This window comes from Lissotriton vulgaris, chromosome 8 (genome assembly GCF_964263255.1).
Source record: "Lissotriton vulgaris chromosome 8, aLisVul1.2, whole genome shotgun sequence".
Classification (NCBI taxonomy): Eukaryota; Metazoa; Chordata; class Amphibia; order Caudata; family Salamandridae; genus Lissotriton; species Lissotriton vulgaris.
Window position 1 is genome coordinate 762,079,184 of NC_141696.1, and position 27,933 is coordinate 762,107,116.

The window sequence follows — 27,933 nt, forward strand, 5'->3', positions numbered from 1 at the left end:
ACACTAGCCTTTTTTGCCCCCAGACATCCTGGGACAAGGCCAGGGAGGAAAGAAGTTCAAAAAGTATCTGGAGGTGGTGGGACTCTACAAATTTCTTCCACTTCAAAGCTGGCACCAAGTATAAAATTAGGAGCCTCAGAACCACTCTTCAGTTCTCTTCTGGACCTGTGGATGACTCTTCAAGAACTGCCCGGTTGCCTGTGGTCTGCTGTGTACTTCAGAGGACTGCCCTGCTGCTCTGAGAGGACTTCTCTACTGTTTGAAGGCTGCTCTGTACTCCCAAGAGGTTTAGCCCGCTGATTGAGACTTGCTTTTCTGCTTTAACCCAGTACTTCCAGAGTAGCTCCAAAGGCTAAATGGCTGGTCTCCTGATCAGAGCCTCAGGGAGAGAAAAAGCTCCACTTGTCACAAACCCACACCTGGCCCTGTCTCAGTGTGTTATGATCCTCCAAGTGGTACCCCTCCTGTACTGGTGCCAAGATAGCTCAAATCCAAAATTTTGAACGTAAAACATTTTCTGCCAAAAAGTGCCTTGAGAACCGAGAGAAGACTGGGGCCTACCTGCTTGCTGAACCACCCAACATGCATTGCAGCTGGCCTGACGTTGCGCTAGTTTCCTCACCTGTCTTCTCAGAAGTAACAAATCCTGTTCAGTGCTCCTCTTTCAGAAGGGGTATCTAGCTTTGTGGGGCCCTCATAGGCAATAGGCTGCAGCTTCGTCCCACTGGAAATGTTCGACTTCCGAAAAAGAGACTGGGGGCCAGATATAATATTTTTCCACCCAGCACAATGTAGCAAGACAACTAGCTGCGCTGCTTGAAAGGTACAGGAATGCACCATATATATCATTCCTGTCCTCTGCCTGTGCTGGTGCACAATCTGAAGCCTAGCACCTAAGGAGCAAGGGTGCCTGTGTTACATGCAGCATTGCTTTTGTGCAGGAAGGGACCCCTTCCTGCAAAAAAACAATCCTTCAAGGCATTTTCATCTTTCTAAGCATGCTGCAGATGGCAGAGTGCTGCAGGTTTGCCAGTGCTGGTAGATCTGTGAATGCTTAAGAATAAATGTTGGATGTGTGGGAACAGTCACACTCCACCCACACTCCACTCATTTTTTTAATTTTTTTTATTCTATACCCACACTCCACTCTTGTATAGCCCCAGCACACAGAGTAATGCAAATCAGTGACTTACGTTGCCTTGCATTACTCCGGATTTACCAAGCCACGCACTGCCACCCAAGGTTCCTGCATCCACTTTCATGGCACAAGGGCATCACAAAACCCTAATTTATCTGGGCATAAGTCTGAACATAGACATCTTCACCTTGTCCAGCAGCTCCCCGATGATGACACCTCCTCCTCGGACACTGCCGGCTGCCTTGACCCCTCTGAACTTTAGCTTTGCAGGCTTTTTTTTCTCCAAAAGTCTTTTATGTCCGACAACAATTGAAGAGTGGGCCTAATCCACTTTGTGTATCTGAGCCACGCTCTATCACGGTCGGCTATAACTTTCGACTTTGCCCCAGTCTCACACGACTAGATGTCTGTGATTGGCGCTTTAATCTTTTAGGTGCTATTTTCCACTTTAAACTTTAAAATTCATAACTCTGGTTAGAAGTTTGTAATTTTGGTGACAAATAATGTATCGACTCTATTTTTCAGAATTAGTGTAGGATTTTTCTTATGTTGTGTTTTCATTTTATTACTGGTTAAGTGCGGCATAAATACTTTACACGCTCCCGCTAAGTTAAGCTTGCCTACTTTTGTGGCAAGCTACCAGAGAGCTAAGCACAGGTTAACTTAGTGACTTTTTGTGGTTAACCCTGACAAGAATTATGGCTGTTGCTTGAGAAGAGCTCACACCAACCCTCTCACACGTGTGAATAAGTATTTGTGAGGGACGTATCCAGCAATGGTCAGTACAGAGGTCCACTGTCACAAAGAAAGAGGGCATGCTAAAATTCAGCTTAAAAGAGGTGTTAAATAGAAAGTTTGTCTCTGAATAATATTGAAAGTCAATAAGTACTGCAAAGAATGCACCAGTACTTCGCCAATGAATACAATTAAAAGTTAATTCTGTCTCATACAGCAGCAGACAAAAATCGCTTATTCTCTGAACTTGTCCAAACCAAAAAGAATGGTAACTAGCAGTAATTTAAAAGCACACCAAAAGGATCAAACAATGGGACCAGCACCCACAGATGGGTCACTACCTCATACCTGGTAGACGCCATTTTGGAAGTATCCAACATGTTCAGTATGGATCTGGGGTTCGCATCAAGAGCCCGAAGTCCAAAGTGAACAAAACTGTTTTCTGCCTGCATGCAGAAATCAAGTCAAGGTCGCAGATAACCAAAATCAACGGTTGATTTGATATAAGAGATGTACTAGCCATGAGCATGTGGAGGGAATAAACTACACAGGCTGAGGAGGTGCAGAGAGCAGTAGGCGTTTAGTATTGAATATTTAGGTACCTGATCACAAAATTACAGGTTGACCGCAAGTGTGCTGTTGTGTATACGTTTCCCTCTTGATTTACTGCAGGAGGGAAAACAACGTATATTCTTTTTTTGCATATTTTAGAACAAAGGAAAGAGATCGATTTCAGTCTTATTCCTCATTCTGAGGTCTGGAACTCAGAACAGGAAGTAAATTGTACACCTGTGAATTACAGCATGGCAGTTAGCAGGTGCACCATTTGCACCCGTAATTTCTACATTTTGTGTGAGCAAGGTCAGATTTTTAGTCACCAGCTAGCCTTGGGGAGCTCACCACACCCTTAGCATGACGCATACTGACTATGGTTATTGTGCATGTTGCTTATACTTTCTGCAGTGATGGACTGATACTTACCAGTGAACATTTCCAACGCTGGAATATTTAGAGTAATCAGTGCTTGAATTATATTAACTGACACTTCCTTATGTGTAATGCATGTTGTCTAAAACATATGCCACTAAGGCGCAGACAAAGTTACCTTGTCCCATTAGGCTAATACAGATTACAGTGATGTTGGCTATAGTAATATCTGATTTACAATTAAAAAACGACTCTTTGCGAAGTAGAAAACTAACTTGCGAGGTCAAGACAGTTTAACAAGGTTAAGCAAACGAAAGATACTTTAGATATTTACTAATAGTGCCTTCGAGTTCCTCCCAACAATGGGTTAGTTTGGGATTTATTTAAAGAAAAGGAGCATCATTTTTGTAAAATCCAGCAAGTCAATTGTTAAAAAAAATCTATATTTTTCCTTTATAGGTCAAAGGCACTTGCATAGCAATGCACAAGAGCAGGGAATGCAGTGATTAGGTGGTACGTTGCAGTGATTACTTTGCATGCGATGATTGACTACAGATTAGATCACTTGAGCGAAATTGGTAATTGACTGACCGGTCAATAATTTTGCCCGAGTCAACATCTTTCGATTTAAGAGAGCAGATGATTGCTTATACACTGAAAGATGCCATTAGGAAAGTGATTGGGTATGAAAGAAGGAGACAGTGATCTCTGTAGTATCTCTTTGTGCGATGGTAGTGCTTCGTTTAGCATTGGACGCGGGCAGAGGTCTGACGCAGTGCAGCTGAGAATGTGCTGCATCAGGGCTCTCCATGTGTGCTGTGTAGGATTTATCATGACCCTCGGTGTTAAATCTGCCAGCTCTCCCCCTCTTCAGCTGTCAGTTAGCATCCAAAGGAGAAATCCCATCACCGAGGCCTGGCAAAAGGAACAAGCATTTGCAATGCAATAGAAAAGTTTGAGCTATTGGTATTGTAAATGACAAATTTTGTATTTATGTGTTGGTTTTGAAAATAGCTAAATTATTAGCTTTGTCATTTACAATGCTAATAGTTTTAACTTTCGCAAATATGACACCTATAGCATTTGTAATGCAATATGTGTTGTATTTACGTGACTTAGATGTATTGATATTACAAATAACAATGGCTTTTATTTTTTTTAATAATTAAAACTTAAATAAAAGGTATTGTAATTTATAATGGCAATAGCTTAAACTTTTGTAAATAACTTTTGTGAAGATTATGTTCAGTGTATTTTATCGTGACGAAAATCCAAGAACAGAAGTGAAACATTAACATCTTTTTGTGACATTTGTGATAAAGCTTGAAACATTGAGAGAACATATTTGAATCAGTTGTTGTTGAATGGTTGCACAGATTGATGCTGTGGTGGCGCTGAGTGATGTTGTGGTGGCAAACGAGTGATGCTGTGGCGTTCAGTGATGCTATGGTAGCGCATAGTGATGTTGTGGTGCCCCTGAGTCATGCTGTGGTGGTGCTGAGTGGTGCTGTATGCTATGCCATGTTTTGTTTTGCTATCCTATTTTTTTTTATGCTATGCTATGTTTTGCTGTCCTATGCTTTGATTTGTTATGCTATGCTATGCTGTGTTTTGTTATGCTATGCTATGTTTTGTTATGCTATGCTATGTTTTGCTATGCTATGTTATGTATTGTTATGCTGTGCTATTTTTTGCTATGCTATGATATCTTTTGTTTTGTTATACTATGCTTTGCTATGCTATGTTTTGTTGTGTTTTGCTATGTTTTTATGCTATGTGTTGTGTTATGCTGTTTTGTGTTATGTTGTGTTATGTTATGTTTTGTTATGCTATGCTATGTTTTGTTTTGCTATCCTATGCTTTGTTTTGTTATGTTATGCTATGGTTTGTTGTGTTTTGTTATGCTATGCTTTGTTATGCTATGCTATGTTTTGTTGTGTTTTGCTATGCTATGCTATGTTTTGTTGTGTTTTATTATGCTATGCTTTGTTTTGCTATGCTATGCAATGCTTTGTTATGCTATGTTTTGTTATGCTATGCTTGTTATGCTATGTTTTGTTAAGCTATACTAAGCTTTGTTTTGTTATGGTATGTTTTGTTGTTGTTTTGTTATGCTATGCTATGTTTTGCTATGCTATGATATGTTTTGTTTTGTTATACTATGCTTTGCTATGCTATGTTTTGTAATGCTATGCTTTGTTGTGTTTTGGTATGCTATGTTTTGTTGTGTTGTGCTATGTTTTGTTATGCTATGTTTTGTTATGCGATGCTATGCGTTCTTATGCTATGTTTTGTTATGTTATGCAATGTTTTTGTTGTGTTTTTGTTATGCTATGCTATGCTTTGTTATACTATGCTATATTTTGTTTTGCTATGCTTTGTTATGTTATGCTATGCTTTGTTATGTTTTGTTATGCTATAGGCTGGTATGCAATGTTTTGTTGTGTTTTGTTACGCTACGCTATGCTTTGTTGTGTTTTGCTATGCTATTCTTTGTTTTGTTATGCTATTGAACAGTATATGAATAATGGGGCAATTGTCATTAATGGAAGATTTGATAAAGATATCCCTGCTCATTGCACTCATAGTAATTCAAATTGTAGCTCTATAATTGATTGATATTGTTTCCCGGTCCATTTTAATTTGCTATCTGACAAAGAGATCGTAAATACTCCTTTGATTGATCACAAAATATGAACTTATTAGGAAGAGTTGCCCCACAGAAATACTTGCCTTGGAATATGGTGGGGGAGAAAGTACACTTCACTACAAGATAAGGTTGAATAGCTTCGAACTCAAGAGCTCCAAGAAGAACTGCCGAGCCCTCGAGAGAACATGGCGCAGAGACCCAACACCGGACAACATGACTGCCCTCAAGCTCACCACCCAAAAACACCACCAACTCATCCACACCACCAAGAAAACCGCATTCAAGGAACGACTGGACAACAACGCACACAACAGCAAGGAACTCTTCAACATCGTTAAAGAGCTCTCCAACCCCAACGCCGGAAACAACAACATCACCCCTTCGAAAGACCTCTGCAACTCCCTCGCCTCCAACTTCCACAACAAGATCGCGGACATACACAACAGCTTCAGCACTCAACCGACGCACGCCACGACCGAACCACTGCCCCCCACCACCACCCTCCGCGCCTGGACCCCGATCAGCACCGAAGACACCGTCCGCACGATGAACTCCATCCACTCCGGATCTCCTACCGACCCCTGCCCTCACCACATCTTCAACAAGGCAGACGCTGTCATCGCACCCCACCTGCGGGACATCATCAACACCTCCTTCGACACCGCTACCTTCCCGGAGAGCTGGTAGCACGCCGAACTCAGCGCTCTACTAAAGAAGCCATCAGCCGACCCCACCGACCTCAAGAACTACTGCCCCATCTCGCTGGTCCCGTTTCCTGCAAAAGTCATTGAGAAGACCGTCAACAAGCAGCTGGCCGCCTTCCTCGAGACGAACGGATCCCTCGACCTCTCGCAGTCTGGCTTCCGGGCCAACCACAGCACCGAGACCGCCCTGATCGCAGCCACCGATGACATCCGAGCACTGCTTGACAACGGAGAAACAGCAGCCCTCATCCTCCTAGACCTCTCCGCGGCCTTCGACACTGTCTGCCACCGTACACTAGTGCAGCGACTCAGCAATGTGGGAATCCAGGAGAAGGCACTGGAGTGGATCATCTCCTTCCTCGCCGGAAGGACACAGATAGTCCGCCTCCCCCGTTCAGATCTGAAGCCACCGAAGTCATCTGCGGCGTTCCTCAAGGCTCCTCGCTCAGTCGAACCCTCTTCAACGTCTACATGAGCCCCCTCGCAGACATCGCACGCCAGCACAACCTCAACATCATCTCCTACGCTGACGACACCCAGCTGATTCTCTCCCTCACCAACGACCCCGCCACCGCCAGAGCCAACCTTCACGAAGGGATGAAAGAGGTAGCCGAATGGATGAAGAACAGCCGCCTGAAACTGAACTCGGACAAGACGGAAGTCCTCATCCTTGGATCCTCATCCTCCGCCTGGGACGACTCCTGGTGGCCCCCGCCCTAGGCAGCGCACCCAAACCAACAGACCACGCACGCAACCTGGGCTTCATCCTGGACTCCTCCCTCTCCATGACCAGACAAGTCAATGCCGTCTCCTCGTCGTGCTTCAACATCCTGCGCATGCTACGTAAGATCTTCCAATGGATCCCCACGGAGACCAGGAAGATGGTCACCCAGGCCCTCGTCACCAGCCGTCTGGACTACGGCAACTCCCTCTACGCCGGAACCACCGCCAAACTCCAGAAGAGACTCCAGCGGATCCAGAACGCCTCAGCACGACTCATCCTGGACATCCCCCGTCGCAGCCACATCTCCGGACACCTGAGAGACCTGCACTGGCTCCCAGTCAACAAGAGAATAACCTTCCGACTCCTCACCCACGCACACAAAGCCCTACACAACCAAGGCCCAGGATACCTCAACAGCCGCCTCAACTTCTACGCTCCCAAACGCCAGCTTCGATCGACCGGCCACGCCCTCGCCGCCGTCCCCGGCATCCTAAGAGCCACCACAGGGGGACGGTCCTTCTCCTACATCGCCGCCAAGACATGGAACTCCCTCCCGACCCACCTCCGCCTGACCCAGGACCACCTCGCCTTCAGGAAGCAACTCAAGACCTGGCTGTTCGAGCAGTAGCGGACCCCCCTCCCCCAGCGCCTTGAGACCCTCTGGGTGAGTAGTGTGCTATATAAATGCTTTGATTGATTGATTGATTGAGCTTCCAATAAAGAAAAAAAAGGTGTAGTACGGTGGTAGTAGGGGTGTTAGATCATGGAAAGAGACAAGGTCCTCTCCTGAGAAATGGGGGCAGCTGGGGAGACAACTAAGGAAATGTGAAATAATAAACAGAGTATGAAAGAAGGAAAAAACAGATCTGGCTCCCCTCTCCGCCTGATGACCCGGCAGATGCACCGGTGGCTATTCCGCCTAGGGCCCCATCTACGCATTCCTACATCTGGCGTTCCTAAATAAAGTTGAGATGTGTATTTAGTTTTGCAGCGCTTAAACGACTAGTCAGGGGTAGTAAACGCTACATAAATAAAATTACAATTCTGCTATTTGCAGACCTACATGATGTTCATTTTTATTTACTACCAGGTCGAGACCTGGACAGACCCGGCCTAATTTAATCCCTGAAGGTGGTATTAATAGAGGAATGTTGGTATGTTATGATGACAGGAACCTCATCCTTTATACACTTCAAATGTAATTCTGACAGAGTTGTAAAAAGCATGGAATTCATGAGAATAGCAGAGCCAGGGGCCTGGCTTAGTTTTAGGACCAAATGTCCAAGCTGAGTTAGCAAGCTAAAACGTAATTCCAAACCTGAAATGCATCAGATATCTGCCACATAATATAGCAAAGGCAAAAGTGGTGCAGATAAGCCTGATAGGGCTTCAAACCATGGCAGGACAGCACCCAGGATAATGTACTGCATGACTAACCACTTCTAAGGTCCCAAAGGTGAGACCTATTGGCTTGTTTTACATGCGGATGGTTTATTTTCCCATGAGCACCCTGGCTCAGACATGGCGGGTATAGGGTTCCCTCCTGCTCCTACGTTTCTCTATCCATCACATTTAACACTCTGACAGTAACAGTCTATAATGTTTCTATTCTACAAAACCGCTCTGTCAACTCCAGGCTTCCAGAGCAGCGACTGAGAAAAATAAATAACACCAGTGCCACAACCGACAGTGTCAAGGCTACCACCAAGCAAGAATGAACTGTCCACCGCCCCTGTACGAGAGCTTTGTGTAGTGGCAAAACCATGTGTTGTGCGCTTCTATTTGTTCTTACACAAGACTGCCATTTCTAGGCGTGTCTGCTTGTGTGCATATCCAATTGTCCTTTTATATGCGGGTGTGCATGTGTACTTGTTCTTATTAAATAGTGTGTGTTGCGTCCCATTGTTCTTGTGTGTGTGTGTATATGTATGTGTGTGTGTGCGTGTCTATTTGTTCTTGTATAAGTGTTTGTGTGCATGACCAATGGTTCTTGTATAAGTGTTTGTGTGCATGACCAATGGTTTTTGTATGTGTGCATGTCTACTTGTTCTTGTGTGCATGTGTGCATGTGTATATTTTCTTCTATGGGTGTCAGTCTGCATGTCTTCATTGTATGAGTGTGCATGTCTGTTCTCGTGTGCATCTTGTGTCTGTGGGCATGCCTATTTGTTCTTGTGTAAATGTATGTGTCTGTGTACACGTCAGTCTAGTCTTGTAAAATTGTGTTTGTGTGCAAGTCTATTCGTTCCCCTATGTGAGTGTGTTGCACTTGTTTTGATAGCCAAAGACTGGGTTCACAGAGCAAAAGCAGCCAATATAAACATTGGACGAGTCGTGTAATTGCTGAAACACTTGCTATTAGACATCGGATTCCTACAAAGTATTTTTGTTCAACGGCATGATGATAATTTTGGTGGAAGACTTCATTGGAAGGAGCCACTTGCCCACAACAAACTATGTCACCCAAACCAAATAGCTCCTTCCTGTTCTTTCTACCGTTACTTTGACGGAAACCAGAAAACAGAGACACCGGCTGACAGACAACAGCAAAATAAGGGTACAATATTTCTCAGCCGAAGTCGGAATGAATTCAGGCTTGGTGAGTTAACCTGCCAATTTCTGCAACTTTCCCTGAATGCCAGCTCCATGTTCCGATTATTCAAACCTAGTTAAACTCTACAGAGAAGGTTGGGGCCCAAGTCATTCAGTTCGGAGGCATGGAACGTGAAAAATAAAAATGTTCCAGCACAGGCAAGGAAAATACTGTAATTGTTATTCTTCTAGACCTGAAATTCCCTTCGTTGGCCCCTCGTATCTTCAAAATACATTTCATATATTGACAACCCGATTGCCCCAATATGCTTTATTGCTCATAGATTTTGCTGTTTTCATGTGTGCTGTGTTGTGCAGCACACATAGGAACAGCAAATTGCCATTGATTGTTTATGTGCAGGAAGGTGACCCTTCCTGCGCATAAACAAAAAAAATGACGTTTTGCAACTTCTAAGAGTTCTGCATTAAGCAGCACAAATAAAAGTTCAAAAACGCCATTTAAAGATTGTTTATGTGCAGAAAGGGAGACGTTCCTGCACATAAATATTTGGCGTTGGCCCTGGGCTGCTTTGTTTAGCCCCATGGCAGGGTTAAACGCTGCACCATACTGTTGTAAGTATCATGCAGCTCTGCGTTTCTGGAGTGGCATAGCACCAGTGGCGTAGCTAGCCCCTGTGTGGCCAGTGGTGGTCACTGCTTTTGCCACTGGCAGACGCATGAAGGAGTGGGAGCGGACATACTAGCTGTTTTTCCGTTGCCCCCCACGGCAGCCGCATGAAAAAGCAAGGGGGGGGGGGCCATTCCCATAACCCGTGCCGCCCAGGGCAGACCGCCCCCATTCCCCCTTGCTACACCACTGCATTGTGAATATGCCCCATAGAGCGCTGAAGAATGTGACTCGTGAAGTAGTATTGGTGATGTAGATTCTGTTAAGAAAACTAGAATTATGCAACAACCAACGACCAAGTTGAGCAGCAGGCTCAACTAAATTATGCGTGAAGAACTTACATCATACGGGAACAGTCAAAGCCACAGAATTGCATAACTCCAGTTGACTGTATCATGTTATATTTTCTACTCAAGCACAGCAACAAAGTAAGCATTTGAAAATAAATCCACAGAACATTCCTTTCATCTCTTAGTATGGAGCTCATTATGATTTGGGTTATGTCAATTTAAGCAGACACCACTTTGGTTTCCGGGGGACAAGCCGTCCAGGTCATACCTGGAAGAAAATGTATGCTTTCTTCCTGCATAATTTAATCAACCCTACCACATAGTTTGGGCCTCTACTGTTGCATGAGCAGTTGCCCTGACTTTATCACCCCCTGAAATACAGATGGCATCCAGATATTGGTAGTACCAGTGATACATTGAAAGTCAGTCCCAGATGCCTCAGTAATCGTGATGGGATTGTGGTTGCACCATTTGGGGCATTACAAATCACTGAAAACATTTTTTCTTCATCGAGGAGCTGCCACAGCATCAAGATGGCTGTGGATGCGTAAACCAAAACTACAAACCCCAGAATACTTAGCGTTGGAGCCTAAAAATCTAGGACTAGTTGAATGTCAAACTTATGTAGAACGTTGGTAAAATGTCGGTTTTATTTTAACTTGTAAACAGTAACATTTTTGCAGTGATATTTTGCTTTCTTGCACGAAATTAACGCCTTATGCCCAGGTTATATTTAACAATCATGAAGCTGCACAAATGTGGGCAATTTATCCAGTGATTGTTATTTCAATTAGGAAAGATACATTTACTTACTATGGCTGCAGGCACAAACATCTGAATTTACGTTTTGAAAACATGCTGACTAAAATAAATCGTTTGAGAAACATTCATATTTCTATAGTACTGGGTGGAACATCGCGTTTTGTTAAAAAAAAAAAAAAAAAACCTTATCATTTTTGTCACACTACTACCAGCTAAGAAGAAAGGCACCTAAGGTAGGCCATTCTTTTCCGCGCCACAAGGACAGGAACATATCTGGAGAGGGTGCAGTGGTTATAATACAATGCTCACCTCTCCAGTGACTCAAGGTATGTTACAACAAGCATAGGCAAATGTTTCACCTATGTGATTATTAATAAGTTGTTTTTTTGTACGTTTTAGCTTGGTGAGCATATGTGCAATATAAGTTAAAGAAACTCCGTATACATGTTATGACTGGTTTATTGAGAAAGGCAATTGTGCAGTAACTGGTGGTAATATAAAGCTCTCTTGTACCTTCGGGTAACGTTGACGCCCAAAAATGAATTAAATAAAAAAACATGTTACATAGCAGCTATGTAACATGTTTTTGATTTACTGACCCATGGGAACTCATCAATGGCTCTCAGCCAATGTTGGAACTGACCTTTAAAAACGTCTAGGGAAAAGACCTTTGATAGTTACACAGCAAAGCAAACTCTACTCGTCCTCAGGCGACTACTCAACCCTTCCTTTGGTTATGTTGTCCTCATATTGTTGAACCCTATGTCCACTGCTCTGTTATACAATGCACCATGTCTAGAACACCTTATGAATGTCTTGCCATAAGATCTATTAGCATTGCCTCAGCTAATGGAATGCCACCATTCTAATTATTATATCAGTACCCTGCTTGATAGCTTACCTGGTATTAAGCTGGTTTGCATCCTGAACTGCATTGCTTGGAAGTTGCTAAACATGGTGTCGGTGCACTGTTCATGTTGTATGGCAAAAAATAAAATGCCAATAAAAAAGATTTAAACAAAAAAAACTCTACTCGTCAAGCTGAGCTCTCTGCTGCCCACGTTTTTCCAAGACAACTTATTTAGGAAGTTTTTTTGTGCTATTTTTTACTATGATCCTCCACATGCGAAAAATGCGAGATTTCTCCCTAAAAAAAGAATTTTAAACAGTGGGATATCATTGACATTTGCAAAGTAAAGTAATGCGTAGTAAAAGTATTTGCGTACCAAAAGCATGCTATGTAGCAGAATGCCTAGTAATGGTAAACGTGCAGTAAAAAATGCGTAGAAAAAGCACATCGTAGTAATGCCCGCATAGTAACAGAGTGTAACACTTATTTAGCACTCTACCAAAGAAGCTCATATCACAGGGCTCCACAGACTCTCATTCCACCAATCACAGTCCTAAACACAACCACCTGAGTGGCATACCTGTCCATTCCAGTACATTCCAATGTGTCAAATGTCTCACACAAAATAGGACCTAGGTGATATCTGGACATCAGTGCTTTGCAAATTTAAAAATGTACAAACATCAATAGGCAGAATGACTTTGGAGTGTTTAAAAACCAGTGTAACGTATGAGCAAACCTGCATAGGCTAATCAAGACACACATATTTGTTGATAACTGTCACCAGTCCTAAACATGGATCACCACTAGAAAATGAAGGCATATGTTTTCAGCTATGGGTCTGAATACACCACCACTAATATATTTAAGCACAGAGGGGCATATTAGCAAGAACCTCGTTAAAATTATCGCCATTTTAGCTGCAGGAAACTGCCGCTAAAACGGCGATAATGGGCTTGCCAATATGCGTTATAGAATTCCAATAGAAGCCGAGGTTAGATGTCCTGCACATGTAACCTGGGTTTCTATTGGAATTCTGTAACGCATATTAGCAAGCCCATTATCGCAGTTTTAGCTGCAGTTTCCTGCCGCTAAAACAGCGATAATTTTAACGAGGTTCTTGCTAATATGCCCCGTAGTGTTTGCACCCCTCAAAACAAGCTGCAATATAAATGGCAGGTTTTAGTGTATAAATGCAATGAATACAGGGGCATATTACCAAGCAATAGCGATAATTATCGCTATTGCTTGGTTAGAGACAAAAATTTACAGCTGAGCTGCGGCGATTTTTATTGCAAATAAACCTTGGTATAACCAAGGTTTATCGCAAATGCGATAAAAATCGGCCGCAATGCATGAATATCGCTGAAAAGTCAGCGATATTCATACATTACCAAGCTAATGCTCTTAGCCATGTTATCCAACTCCCATTGGATAACTGTTTCCAGTCGCTTACATCTTGGCACGCCCACTTTGCATGTCATTAGTGATAAACATCACTGACATGCAAAGTGGGGCCCAAGATGGTTGCTATCTCCTACTAGCTGTTGCTAACTGGTGTTAGCGACAGCTAGGTAATAGGGAGATAATTTTATCTCCGCATTCTTGGCTTTTAAAGCCAAAAAAGCGGAGATAAACCCCCTTGATAATATGCCCCACAATTAGGCTGAGATTGCTTCAAAGCTGAGGTTGTTCTCAGATTCTATTCCCCAAGGGTGCTAAAATTGAATTAGATATTCCACTATTGTAGGGACAATCGGGCAAAACATGCACAGTAGCCATTTTAAAGTGATTTTATGAGGAACACCTGGCATACAGAAGAAAACTAGCAAAAAGTGCTATGTTGCATCCTGCTCTGGCGCCATCATTGCGCTTTTTTTGTTATGGCGGGTGGAGTTGGCACAACATGGACAAAGGAGGAGATGGCAGGAGGGGTAAAGCACCATGAGGGACTGAGGGAGGAGGGCGGAAAGGACCTATGAATATGATAGACAGCGAGAGAAGAGCGGGAGGAGGGCAAGCAACAGACGAGCGGGAAGGAGTGAGAGGGATGGGAGAAGCAATTAAACGCAGGGACGGGAGAAGCACCACAACGCAGGAGGAGGATGGGAGGGTCTGAGCTACAACAAGAACATGAGAGGGGGAGGGGACGCAACAGTGATGGGGTAACCAAGAACAACGGACCAAGCAACAACAATGGCAAGCAGCAAAAAGACTAGAAAGTATCTCCAACGGTTGAGCAGGTGAAGCACACACAGTCGAACAATGAAGCAGTTCTTGGGACAAGCTTCAGGTGTGGCAAAAGCACACACAGTGGAAGTGATGCTGGCACACACTGACCAAAGAGAAGCAAGAAACGAGAGTGCAGATGAAGTTAACCAATGGCAGGCTCCCTATAAGCTAACACAATCTCTCACAAGTGACAGAGCATGAAATTTATCAGGGTAGAACTAAAAAGTGATTTTGTCAGGAGCACCACAGTGAAAACACTTTTTATCTCGGATCTTCTGTGGCATTAAGAGACTCAGTAAAGCACTTCTTTTTAAAAGAACGATGACCTGAGTAATAAATCCAGCATTCTTTCTGTGGACAACGTCTTCTATGAATGGGTAAAAACAAGATATTTGAAGTTAAGCATGAAATAAATGGCGTCAGCATAGAAAACCAGGATGTGTGTAATATGAGTTCCAAATCACAGTAAGAAAAAAATTAATCCAAAAATTACAGAATTTATCATTTGGTTGTAGACTGGCCTATGTGATATGACAATACCTCTAATAAACCTGGGAAAGGGGCGGAGTGGGAGTCTTGTCACTCAGGCAGAGCCTGTGGGGTCATTTGGCCCTCTGGATGGATAAATAAGAGTTAGTAGTAAGTCAGCAGATATACAAATCAGGCAAATTATCCCAGGGATAACGTCTCTCAAAAGCGAGGAGAGTCGAGGGCAAGCCAAAAAGTCAGGTGGAGTCTGGGCAACAAGGGAGAGGCCACTCTGAAATTGAATAAGCAACTTTCCAGACTGATCCTGGACTACTTCCCAAAAGGTGTGAGTATCTATATTGCCTATGGCCTGATATCCACAGGTCAGGGGAAATTTAGAAAGATTTTGTAAAGGCGGTGCGGAGCAGAGTTGGGGGCAGTCTCAGTTATAGGCAGGGTAACGCAATTTTCCAATCCTGAGGTGTCTCTTAAAGGTTGGTGTAGTGGGAAAAGATGGAACCTATCAAAAGTCAATAAGTACCTCACAACTAAGTGACCCTACCTCGCTGCCTCCTAATCAATTTCCAGAGTTCCTCATATGCTCACACTTCTTGTGGTTCAGAGTGAAGTTCTCAGGGCTGAGGAAACATATGCAAAAGCATGACCCACATGTTACCAGTAATGCATCAGATGCAGTGGCACCAGAGCCCAGAAGATAAGAAGGCCCATTGCACCCCAGATATGCTGTTGTTAACTTCCTGATATGGGAACATTGGAGCTCCATTTCTAGGCTTGCACTAGGTCAAATAATAACCCTGCTAAACCACAGGCAAGAATGCATATCAGAAGTTCCATGTTAATACATTGGAACCTGTAATTACTATTTTGGTCCAGAATGGAACGTCTCAGCCATCACCAGAAGAGGGAAGTTACAGGAAAATAATGATTTGGTAAACATCTATCCACTCCAATATTGGCAGAGGCCCAAAGGCAAAAAAGTTATAATGTAATTTTTTTTGGCACAAGGTTCTAACATGTCATCCCTTCCCATTTCTGGCAGCAGGTAGATTGAGAAATAAGGCTTGTTACTGGCGATCAGAGTGAATGACGGTCCTGTTCTTCAATGTACTCACTGAGGCAAAAGAATAGCTCTCCATCTCCTCCGTCTCCCACAAGAAGTGTGAAAGTAAGCCTATTGCATGACAAAGTTTGCTGCAGCTTGAAGAGCGTGCTTTTTTAATCTTTTTACCACCCATGTACAAATCTTCAGGGACAAAAAAGGGATCGTGTGCAGATCGATACAGATCTCCGTGGGCTCCAACTAGTGTAAAAATATAAAAGCAAAAGTGCAGGAGGTGGGATGGAGGGAAGGAAGACCAACAATCAGTGGAACAGGAGGAACAAGGGCAACAAATGGGTGGGAGGGATAGACAACACGCAAAGGGATTGGAAGGGTGCCAGCAACAAGTAACAAAGCAGGAGGAAAGGTTTGCAAAAACTGCAGACTCACACAGCAGCCAGTTCAAAAAAGCTACAAAGCACTGCACTTCCATGTAAGACAAGCATGCTTGAAATGTGTGCAGCCAGGAAGATTTTTTTTCTTTATAAATGACTAGCAGCCCGCCCCAGCGTTTCCTGGGGCAGAAAGGGGCTGGGGGCAGTACACCCGCTCCCGCCCCGACCCCCTCCCGAACCAACTCCCTCCCGCCCCGACTCACTCGTATCCCCCTCTTGCCCAGACTCACTCGTGCTCCCTTTCCCGCCCAGACTCACTCGCGCCCCCCTCCCGCCCAGACTGACTCGCGTTCAGTGCGCTCAAGTGCGGACCCTCCACTCCACCGCACTCCCCGTTGTCGCCATCTCGCACACAGCTCGCTGCAGAGTCGTAGTCATAGAAGAGAGACACGGCCCTGACAGACTGCAATCGAGGCATTACTGCACCGCCCTCTTCCTTGTCATCATGACGCACGTCGCGTCGTGGCCAGCGCTAGGTCCCGGCCGGCGCTACTTTCTGGGGGGGACTACTTTGTTTACAAACGTAATTTTTTTAATTTACTTTTTTTTTTGTAATTTATATAGCCTATGTCCATCTACACACCCTGACATTTTCATAGATGTATCGGGTGTGTAGATTGGCACTGTGGTTCCTGAGTTGACCTTGCCAAAAGGTGCAAGTTCTCTCTTTATAATAGTAGTATAGATAAAGACTGAGTAGGGAAGAAATGCCAACATAGCAGGAAGCTTGCAGCGTGGTGAATCCGGCCCCGTCTGATGCGCATCACGTCTGATGAACAATAAAGCAAATTTACATTCATAAAATGGCTTGTACTTAACAGAGTTGCTGCAAGCTTCGAAATTATATCATGTCAAAAATATGCCTGGAGCCTACTTAAAGTTAAAAAGTTAAAAGTTAAAAGTGAGAAACTACGGAGTGCTCCTTACGCCCTCCATTTCCTTGGAGCCTACTTAAGACATGGAAAGGGGAGTCTGAGGGAAAACTGATAACTGCATTAAAAAAAGAGGGCTCAACTGACAGGATGTACCATGCTGCCGAGGTGCACACTGGAGAGCAAGAGCACTGAACGCTGACCTTTGTCTGCATCATGAGAGAGGCCTCACAAAGAATTTCAGCAGATGAAAAGGAGTACTTGGGACTTGGGACACTGATAAGAGCAGACACACACGATCAATAGGAAATAGTGTGTGACAGCCAATAGATACAGAGGAAAAGTAAGTGGCAAACACATGAACCAATAAAAAGTAAGAGCGGGATGTAAACCCCTTTTAAGATTTATATTACACACAACCGATTTCATAAGCACAGAGCAAGCGATGTGCAGGCGAAACCTAATGAAAACCAGCTGAGCCAGCGAAAAGCCCAATGTCAATTTGTGGCCCGAGCCAGCAGGCTGGGCAGCGCACTGAGTCTGGCGTGGGGGAAGGGTGGCCCTGGAAGGCGGCAGGTGGGGTAGGGTTGTGCTCTGCAATGTGGAAAAAAGCTTTTCTCATGCAGTGGAAGCAGAGCATTCAAATACGATGCTCGCCATGCCAGTGGCTCAAAGTATGTTACAATGAAAAATAGATGAGGACTTCCAATGGCTGAGCAATGTGGCATGTCACACACCCACACGCACAGAGCAATGGGAGTTTTTATCACAATACTACAATATTATAAAGGTGAAGGGGCATAAAACAGACACCAAGCGGGTATGTGTGTCAAGGTATGTGAATCCAGGAAACGTCTATAGTGGACAATTGTTTGTGGTTTCGTGTGTAGTTTTTACTTTAGTGCCTGAGCTTCACCTGCACAAAACCAGCTGGGATAGTTGCTATTGTCAGTGCAATGTAGGCAGCTGCCTCCCAGTGCCATCTGGTGTGAGGGATGGGTGGCGCATGAAGACTGCGGGTGGGAAAGGGAATGCTCTGCAATTTGGAAAAGCAGCTTTTCTCATGCAGAGGAAGCAGAGCATTCAAATTGAGAATGGGAGGCAGCCACAGTAGTATGAAATAAGGAGGGAGGAGGTGCATGGGAACGTTATATGTAAATAAAATGGCACTCTACTGTAATGAGAACACTAGCGCTCTGAGGAGGGCTACCAAAGGAAGTAAAAAGGAATTCTTAAATTAATCAGAAATTGAAAGATAGTGGAATGGTACTAAACTTGGTCGATGCTCTCGGGAAGGGGAAAACACAGGAGGAGGCATGACAAATGCATTCCATGGACAAATCGGGAGAAAGCCTGGGAGAGTGACGATGGAGCCAGCAAAGGAGAAGCCTATGGGTGAGCTGAAGCCCATAAAGCAGATACAGCATGTGTTGGTTCGAGACAGCGCATGCGCTCCATGTAGGGCAGAGACTGAATCAATCCTCTGAGGCTTTTATTCGTTCAATAGGTGGGTGACACAAAGGCATTGCAAGCCTGTAGTACATCTGGGCCTAAGTGTCTTTTCTGTTCCTCATCTCTGTGTCCTTGAGGAATTCAGCTTTCAATTCCTCTACACCGGTGGGTTTTGCATTTGAGATGCTGCTCCGTGCAAAGCCTCATTTGTAATGGTGGTGACTTTAGCACTGATAGGTTGATGGAGTCTCTAATAATAAGGCTCAGGTAGTCTGTAACCCTCCAGCTCGTCTGCCATTGTCAACTACTTCCTGAGGCACCTCCCTGCAGGTCTGGATACACTGTTAAGAAGAGATGCTTTCTGTTGCTACCCATCAGCTCTGGTAGGTTGTATGACGTTACAACGTATGCCATTTTCTCGTATGCCGTTACAACGCAAATATTTACACCGCCTTGCTGTTGGGGGTGAGCTGGAAGTTGGAATAGTATAATTTACTATTCTAACTCCAGTGTGTCCAACGGTAGGGAAGGCGTTGGAGTAAAATCCAACACCTTCTACCCCCTGCAACAAGCCATTCACTTTGTAACAACATGCAGGGTAATGGCATGTGTTGTAACGCATGCATTGTAACGTTTGTTTCCCGCTCTGGTGCAAACTGTGCTATATAACTCTGCATGCAGTGAGGAGGTCCCCGCAGGAAGTAGTAATTTAGTAAAATGTATTCAAGCAGGTAACAAGTAGTATAACAGGTAGTTAAGTTCTGAAGGAAAGACCCACCAGGAGAAGCTTGTATGCTGCTCAGCCCATGTCCAACTGTTGCTTCACCTCTCTGTGTCCCAACATTCCGAGGAACATCATGACTCCAACATTCTATTGGGCACAGAGCACAGACACTGGCTGAGCAGGCGGTGTAAAATACATTTCATGACAAATGCAGGATACTACATATCCCCTTTCCTTCCAAACAGAAGCACAATTACTATTTAAGAATAACATTTAACAAGAGTAAACAAAGAAAAGAATGCAAGGGAGGAACAACGGTGTGACAGAATAAACTTAAAGGAAAAGAGTAAGCAAGGCGGAGCAAAGAGACAGGTGGAAGAAGACAAGGAGGAAGTAAAGAGCATGAATACACAAATGGGAAAACCCAAAAGCTCCAATAATGAATACAATGAGGCAGCAAAGAAATGACCAAACAGAAGAGAGCAAAGAGATAGATGAACGAAGCGAAGAGTGAAAATGCACGAAAGTAAAATAATAATGCCCTCCAGAAAGGATTTCGAAGGAGAAGGAAGCATAGATAAAGTGAAGTAAACAACCAGAGAACAGAGTGACATAGTCTCACCAAAGTCAACCCCCAAACATACCCACTGGCCGCAGGCAAGAAAGGAAGAAAGGTAGGACAAGGCATGACGCAAACCAGACACCAGCCTGCACACAGACACACAGAAGAGAGAATACCAGATCTCCTCCTGAACAGGGAAGAAAAAGAATGAAAATACGAACGAGGGAAGGCTGGAGACAAAGGACAACAACAAGCAATGTAAATTCAGAAACCAAGGATGAAAATGATGTATATCATCACAAGGAAAGCTGGACATAAGAGAAAACAGAAAAGAGGAAAAGAAATACAATTAGTGCAACAAATCCTCTCCCAATGTTCAAAAAGACAATACAAATCAGATATGAGAGTAACATAGAATTGTAAAAACAGCAATGTGACAACGATGAAAGACCATATCAGCCGATGGGACTTAAACAAATGAACGTCCTCTACCCAAGGCAAGAGTGGGAGGAGCACTGAGAATGGGACTAAGACCCATGAAAAATCTACCTGTGTAGGGGTAACCCCTGTGTAGGGGTAGAATGCAGTGCAAAGTAGAAATGGGACTAAAACCCATAAGACGCACACAGTGTGAGGGTAACAATGTAGATGTAAATGGGACTATGACCCATGAAACGGTGCCCTGTGTAAAGGTGAAAACCATATGTAACCTGAGTAGGCAAGTGTAAGTGGGCAAATGGGGGGAGTACCCATTGCCATCCCTGTGTAAGGAATAATGAAGTGTATGAAAGCAAGTGGGGCTAGACCCATTGCCATCCCTATGAGGAAAGAAAGACAGTGTAAAGCTTTAAAATGTAAAATGAAAATGATCCCCTGGAGGAATGTACCAAGAGTCCATCTATGTAAAATATAATCCCATAGTGGATAAATGTATATAGGAGCAATTCCATCATGAAATGTACATTAAGACAAAACATGAGTGAACGTTGCATAATCATAAACAAGCAATACAACTGGCAGAAAGGGAAAGGCATAAATGAGCACCATCACCTTTGGGTTTATAAACTTTAAAAATTAAAGGTGTGCGTGTCACCAAAGTCTTGTGACACCCACTAGAGCTCGTATGCTAACTAGATTTGCAACGGTAAGGAGCATCTGACCTAGTAATGTAAGTAGCTCCTAGACTGGCAGCACAGAGAAGAAGTAACATGTGTAATGTGAAAGCGGATGTCAAGCTAATGCTTAGTCATCACATAAAATAATGTGCAAGATGCAAGTGCGGTAAGAGAACCCTGGGATCACCCCTGTGGGCTGCGAGTACAATAAGTGGTAAGACTTGCAGATATGATCGTGAAACCGGAGCTGTACAGGGTGGACCAGAACACCAAGCACAGAATGTACTCAAAGTATTAACCTCACTTCCATGTAAGTCTTAGTTATCTTTACATGTTCTTCAGATCTGCCAGGATCCCAAAACTTGCAAATAGACGAGTTCTGGTAGGTGCATTGGCCAACATTGAACCGTTTTATAAACAAAGTCTGCTCTATTCATGTAGCTTCCAAGCAAAAGATGGCGGCACGTATTAACGCCCGCGCTAGGTGGCTCATGGCCTGTACAAGCACCAAACTGTGTATCTTTGCCAGTACTGCTGAGGAGGACTGTCTGACATCAGAGAGGTTCCTGAAAAGAGGCGCGCGGTAACCAGTGTGAGGTTTTTCACGCGCATGACTGTCACAGAGCTGCGTTTAAACGGACAAAAACTCTGTGTCTGAGGTAGTGGTGAAAGTAGCAAAAATGGTCAGATAGCAAACACCTACTTGGACATAGCTATACAAGAGCTGTGTTTTCACTTGGTTCTCTTCTGTTACGAAGGTCACAATACAAACACTGAAAACCTCCTGTTGAGGTGTACCAAATAAGCACATATCTGCCTCTGTGAAGCGGCGTGTATAATAATAAACAAAGAAACACATTAGTAGCAGATGCTGATGTATTGATGAAGAAGAGATTCACCAGCGCTGTGGTGCTTCGCATGAAATATTGAGAGCATAGACCACTTCTCCCAAACTGTTGACTAGATAGTTTAGCCAAGTTCCAAAATACAAAATGTGCTGGGGATAACACAATGTCCCAAAATCAGTCACACAGTTCCTTGACAGACAGTAGAACTATCATAATGCTCAATGCTGATTGGAGACCAACTTTCCACGTCGATATCTCCTTATCTCTGTTTTGAGATAATGTTGAAAGCATACAACAGACTGTAGTGGCAAATCCAATGTCCAAATTATGTATAGTATATGAGCATAGCACGCCAGGGCTAGGGCTGTCCGATGGTGAGGACACTGGTGGGGCTGAAAAGCATAGTGCTTCAACCTTACTTGTTTCAAGATGTCTTCTTTTGTTTTCTGTGAGGAACAGAATTTTTCCTTTTTGTCGTTGCAGTTGTTCTGTGTAGAACATCCTTATTTCATTTATGCAGTTTTACCTTGGCTGTTGATACCTTATCTCACTATGGTTACCCCCACTTTTTGCTGGTGTTTCACTTTTTTTCGACTTTAGTCTGGCTGGGGCCCTGCTATCCAGGTTCCCAGCCTAGCTGCTTCCTCTCTAAATTGATTGCATGTACTGTAGGTACACTCCAGTTTGGTTACTGGGTCACCCTTGTTAGGCCCTAGTATATGGTACACTAGGTACTAAGGGTATAGGAACTCCGGAGGACTACCAGGGGCTGCAGCATGTATTATGCGTCCCCTGGAAAGCCTTCCAAAATGACACCACAGGACTGCTGCTGTAGCCTGGGTAAGGTGGTGCATGCATTTTTGCAGTTTTACCTTGGCTGTTGATACCTTATCTCACTATGGTTACCCACACTTTTTGCTGGTGTTTCATTTTTTTCGACTTTAGTCTGGCTGGGGCCCTGCTATCCAGGACCCCAGCCTAGCTGCTTCCTCTCTAAATTGATTGCATGTACTATAGGTACACTCCAGTTTGGTTACTGGGGCACCCTTGTGAGGCCCTAGTATATGGTGCACTAGGTACTAAGGGCATAGGAACCCCAGAGGACTACCAGGGGCTGCAGCATGTATTATGCCTCCCCTGGAAAGCCTTCCAAAATGACACCACAGGACTGCTGCTGTAGCCTGGGTAAGGTGGTGCATGCACCCCTTACTAGGATATAGGTTACCTATATCTACCTTAAATCACTGCACATAGAAACCTATCAGTCAACCCTATGGCAGGCCTTATCAATCCTTAACGCAGGGTGCTTGGTTTAAAGTGAGAGGTTGCCCATGCATGAGCAGGACCCCTCTTCAGCCTTCGGAATCTATTCTCTGGGGCTGTTCTGTGATGCAGCCAGACCATATACTCTTCAGTGCATTATAACCTCGCGGTAAATGCAAACTTTGGAATGGCTGCATGGAAACATGTTGTGTTTGGTGTCAAACACTTTGGAATCCTGCCCCTGCTAGTCCTGGAGGCGGGGGTAGAATTCCACCCTTCTAGAGGGAGAAGACATGTATACACCGGTCTGCCCGGTAATAGTTTAAATGAGCCCTGGCATCACAAAATGTATGCCACAGACACGGGTCTGACCTCCTGCTGCTGGAAGAAACTCCGGCAGGGGACGCCTGGACAATAGGTTTTCTGTCACAGGGAGGTGTAACCACTTCCCAGACAGGTTTTTATCGTACTGGGGCTGGGTGGCTGCCCTCTGAGATTGGTTTGAAGTCTGCACTGGGGGCACATTTGGTGTCCCTGTGCATAGCCCAGTTCAAACCGGTTGCAGGGACTACCAGTCCCCGCTCTGGTGCAAAACTGGACAAAGAAAATGGGTGTAGTCACCCCTCTTTCCAGACCCTCCCATAGGTGGATCCCCAGAGTATGTCAAACCCCTTTCTTAGGTATAAGTAAGGAACCCCTTGCAACAAGACTTTAGATTACACCTGGATGAAACTCTGCTACAGAAATCCCGGAACTTCAACGCTCTACTAAAGACTAGAGGACGAAGGAATCTCCCTTGGGGTCAAGGAGTGACTCCCCTGCTTGGCAGGCACCAACAAAGCACTTGCTGTTCTGTATCTCTGAAGCTCCCGTCGGATTACGAAGAATGTTTATCCCAGGGAGAAGATTACCAGACTTCTCAGGGGACGACCTGAGTCCCCCGCAAAGCTGAGACCCGCAACCCTCGTGAGTGATGTGGAACCGCAACTCCTGGACACAGTGCACCTTTGCAAATGCATTGACTTCTCGACGTCTCTTGAAGTTGTGCTTTGAGTTATTAGTAGCCCAAGCCCCGAGCACCTTTTGCACTGAAGATTGTGGGCCTACACTCCACAAGTGTTCCGTGAGCCTGCGTCTTGTATTCCCACTTGAGGCTCCTTTGCGATCCCTGGTCTATTGACTTGGGCTTCCCTGATTGCTCCAGATGTGCCCTGACTCCTCACCACGTGGGGAGTCCCACAGACCTTACTGGTCCACACCTAAGCATTTCTTTACTTTATGCGTGGGTTACTGTTGCCAAGGCTTGTTGGGTCCAATTTGGTCACAAACACTGCAGCACTCGACATCCTTTGTGGGACAGCTCAATTCCAGATCCTCGTAGTCATCAATGCCTCCTGGTTCTCGTGGCTGTAGAGTCAAGCTTCACCTCCTTCACCTGAAATCGCCCGACATCGGTGGGTATTTGACTACTGTCCCCCTGGTCACTGGCAAGTGACCCAGACTCTGTCCCCTCTGCTTTCAGGTTCTTCTCATCTACAATCAAGGCTTGGATCACACCGGACACTTTCCTCTTCGACTGCAGCAGCACTTGGCAGCAGATCACCGTTGAAAAAGACGACGATTCCCGACACCAAAAAACACCTATGCACCTGGCTTCCCGTGGTTGTTGGCCCTAGTACCCCTTAAATCTAAAGGGGTTTGCTCAAAGTCCTCTCCCAAGTTCCCTTAATCTTTAATTTTCCAACCGTGACTTTCCCTGTAGAAGCTAACGGTGAATCGCTGCTGTGTTCTCACACTGCACGCGTCCCACGTGGGTCCCCGGTGTCACTACCTTGGGTGGTTCCTTGTGGTCCCAGCGATTCTACAGGCTCTAGGCCTTGTGTCTAGTCAAGTCGTGGTTCTTATACCACTTTCTTAATATATGGTTTGGTATGCCCCTAGGGCTCAACGTATATTGTGCTAATTTACTGTGTACTATTAAGTTTTCTGTATGTCCTTATGCCTCTAACCTCATAAAGAGACTAGTGGGATGTGTTTATAATAAATACATATATTTTATATAGATACCAGGCGTGGTTCTCCTTTCAATTGGTCATTCAAGAGATTATAGACTAGTAAAACAAGCAGCTTTACATTCCTCCAAGACTTAGCCTGAAGGCTGCTCTCCATAGCTACCACTAGAATAGCTTTCAATAAAGGTTGTCTTTAACCTATCATCAATAAGAGTCATTTGGGCTGGTACAAGGTGCCCACTAGAATAGTGGACTGCATTTGCCAGGCCAACTCCTCACACTTTGTTCTTGTTTTCACCATAGATTCTGTAGATTGCGCCATCCAGGTCCACCTGTGTTCACCAGGTACATTAGATCCGCTTGTTCCACGTAGGTACGTCCCCAACTCATCGCCAACAAATGTAGTAAGGAGGTCCACGCAGGAAGTAGTAATTTAGTAAGATTTATTCAAGCAGGTAACAAGTAGTATAACAGGTAGTTAGGTTCTGATGGAGAGCCCCACCAGGATCAGCCTTCATGCTGCTCAGCACATGTCCAACTGTTGCTTCACCTCTCTGTGTCCCAACATTTCGAGGCACATCATGACTCCATCATTCTATTGGGCACAGAGCACAGGCACTGGCTGAGCAGGAGGTGTAAAATACATTTCATGATAAATGCAGGATACTACAAACTCACCTTGGGGAACAGCAGGAATCAGGGTCACCGCCAACCGTTCAGATTCAATCTTTGCAAAAAATCAGGCCTGCTGGGGAAGTGAAAGAAGCCTCAAGGACACAATCTATCCCTTCATACTCGGTGCAGCAGTGGTTATGTGGCTTATCACCTCCCAAGGGAAAGGATCTATGGAGGGTGGATTCCAGCAACCTAGAGTGGAAAAGCAAGCTGCAAAACAGGGGCCAGGTCTGGTGCTCTCGAGAATAAAAGCTCTTGACTTCATGCTGGTCACAGTTCAGATACCGTCTAACTCTAAACATACTGAACAAGAAGTTAAGCACAACTGGCAAAGGTGATAGGACACATTGGGGCATATTTCCAAGCCCTAATCACTACCGGAGCATCACTTTTTTTTACACTCCGATGGTGTAGCGCCACTTACCATGTTTACAAGATGGTGCTAAGCCGCATAACATGTCTTAAGGTCACATTGTAAATATGTTGCTTTCTGCCACAGTCCTCAGTGGAAAAGGGGATTGCAGTGGGTGTTGCTGAGGGTGCTCCACTGCAACACCCATTGCATTTTGACACTGCCCGGGTTTATAGAGCTGAGGCAGAGCCAAAAACAGCGCCATTGTATTGCCATGGATTACCAAGTGATACGAGGAGAAATCATTAATTTCTCGCTGTTTTATGCTCTTTACATGTGTGCTGTATTCTGCAGCACACATGGAAAGAGCAAATCGCCATGAATGATTGTTTGTGTGCAGGAAGGTGTCGCTTCCGGCACATAAACAATTGCCCATGCAATGCAGTCACCCTTGCAACATGGCGGAAGGGTGCCTGCGCTGGTGCTAGGCACCTTTTTCTGCACTAGGGAAAACACAGGGGGACGCCATATTCTTGTGAATACAGCGCATCCCAGTATTTTAGAAATGTCAGAGCACGGCGATGCTGATTTTGGCGCAGCTCCGCGCGCCGACATTTTTTTGTAAATATACCTCTTTGTCCCTTTGAAATCATATACAATTACTGTGGAAAGTATAATGGGAAGCAGCATTTGAAAATGTATCGAGGGGCCACATGCTTCACTTTAAAGGTAATTACACTCCCCTCCAGCCAGGTGCAATTTAGATATCGAAATGTGCAAGAAAATACAGATCGCTGAAAAGGATTCCTGCGTTTTGGATTTACTGCGCTTAAGCCAAACTGACATGTACAAACAATATGACCTGTAGAACACCTGGCAAAATCCTTTCCCCATAGCAATTGAAGCAAATATGACACAAATTCCACCTGCTGTATTAAGTTGCAGTCATGGCTCGGTCAGTTTCAGAGGAAAATACATGCTCAGTTTGGGTTACATTTATCCTTGGCGTGACTGTCGGCAGACTTCAATAGCCACGTAGTGATCATTCTATCAGCTGCATTTATTGATTCATTTAGGTCATGCGCTTTGGTATAGGGAATTGAATTTTATCCTGCTTCTGAAATAAAATGTGGAGCTATTGGTTTAATGAAAAATGTGCATAGGCAGTGTGATCCTGTCGTTGGATCAATCTTCCGTAAATGAATCTTGAAGGCTTTCCTGATTATATTAAGGCAACACTGAGCAGTCCATCACAGCGTCATAGTCCATCACAGCAAACAGTCATTAAGTGAGTGACAAATCATTCATATTGTGTGCCTTATACTTATGTAGCAGATGCTCTAGCCACATGGAAACAGAGCTTATTTTGAATGCAAGCTTGTTGTCATGCATTAGGTGCATTCAGGCTGCTAACTAATTTAAAATAACGCGTGTCCTAATTGTGAGAGCCTCAGGTGTGGTGTTGTATGCAATGATGTGTTTATGAAGAGAGGAGTGTTTTTCCTTAGTTGCTAGAAAGGCCTTGATTTAACTTTCAGAAAATCTGGAAAAAACCTTGGAGTCAGGGAATTTCCCCCTGGTATGTCCATAACCCAAATCCAACACAAGAAGGCTCATGCTTAATTATAATTCTTGGTTTATACTTTCACTTTTTTCCAGCTGGCTGTACTTTTAAACAGAATAAAGATGTATTCTAAAAATAAGAATGCAGCTCTGGTAATTGAATAGAAGTTTCAAGTCGCACACTGCACTGACGAGAAAATCACTGGCTGGCACGAAGTCTGGAATACAAATACTGTGAACTGCTAGCAATCGAATAACAAGGTTTTAGAGACACTATTCA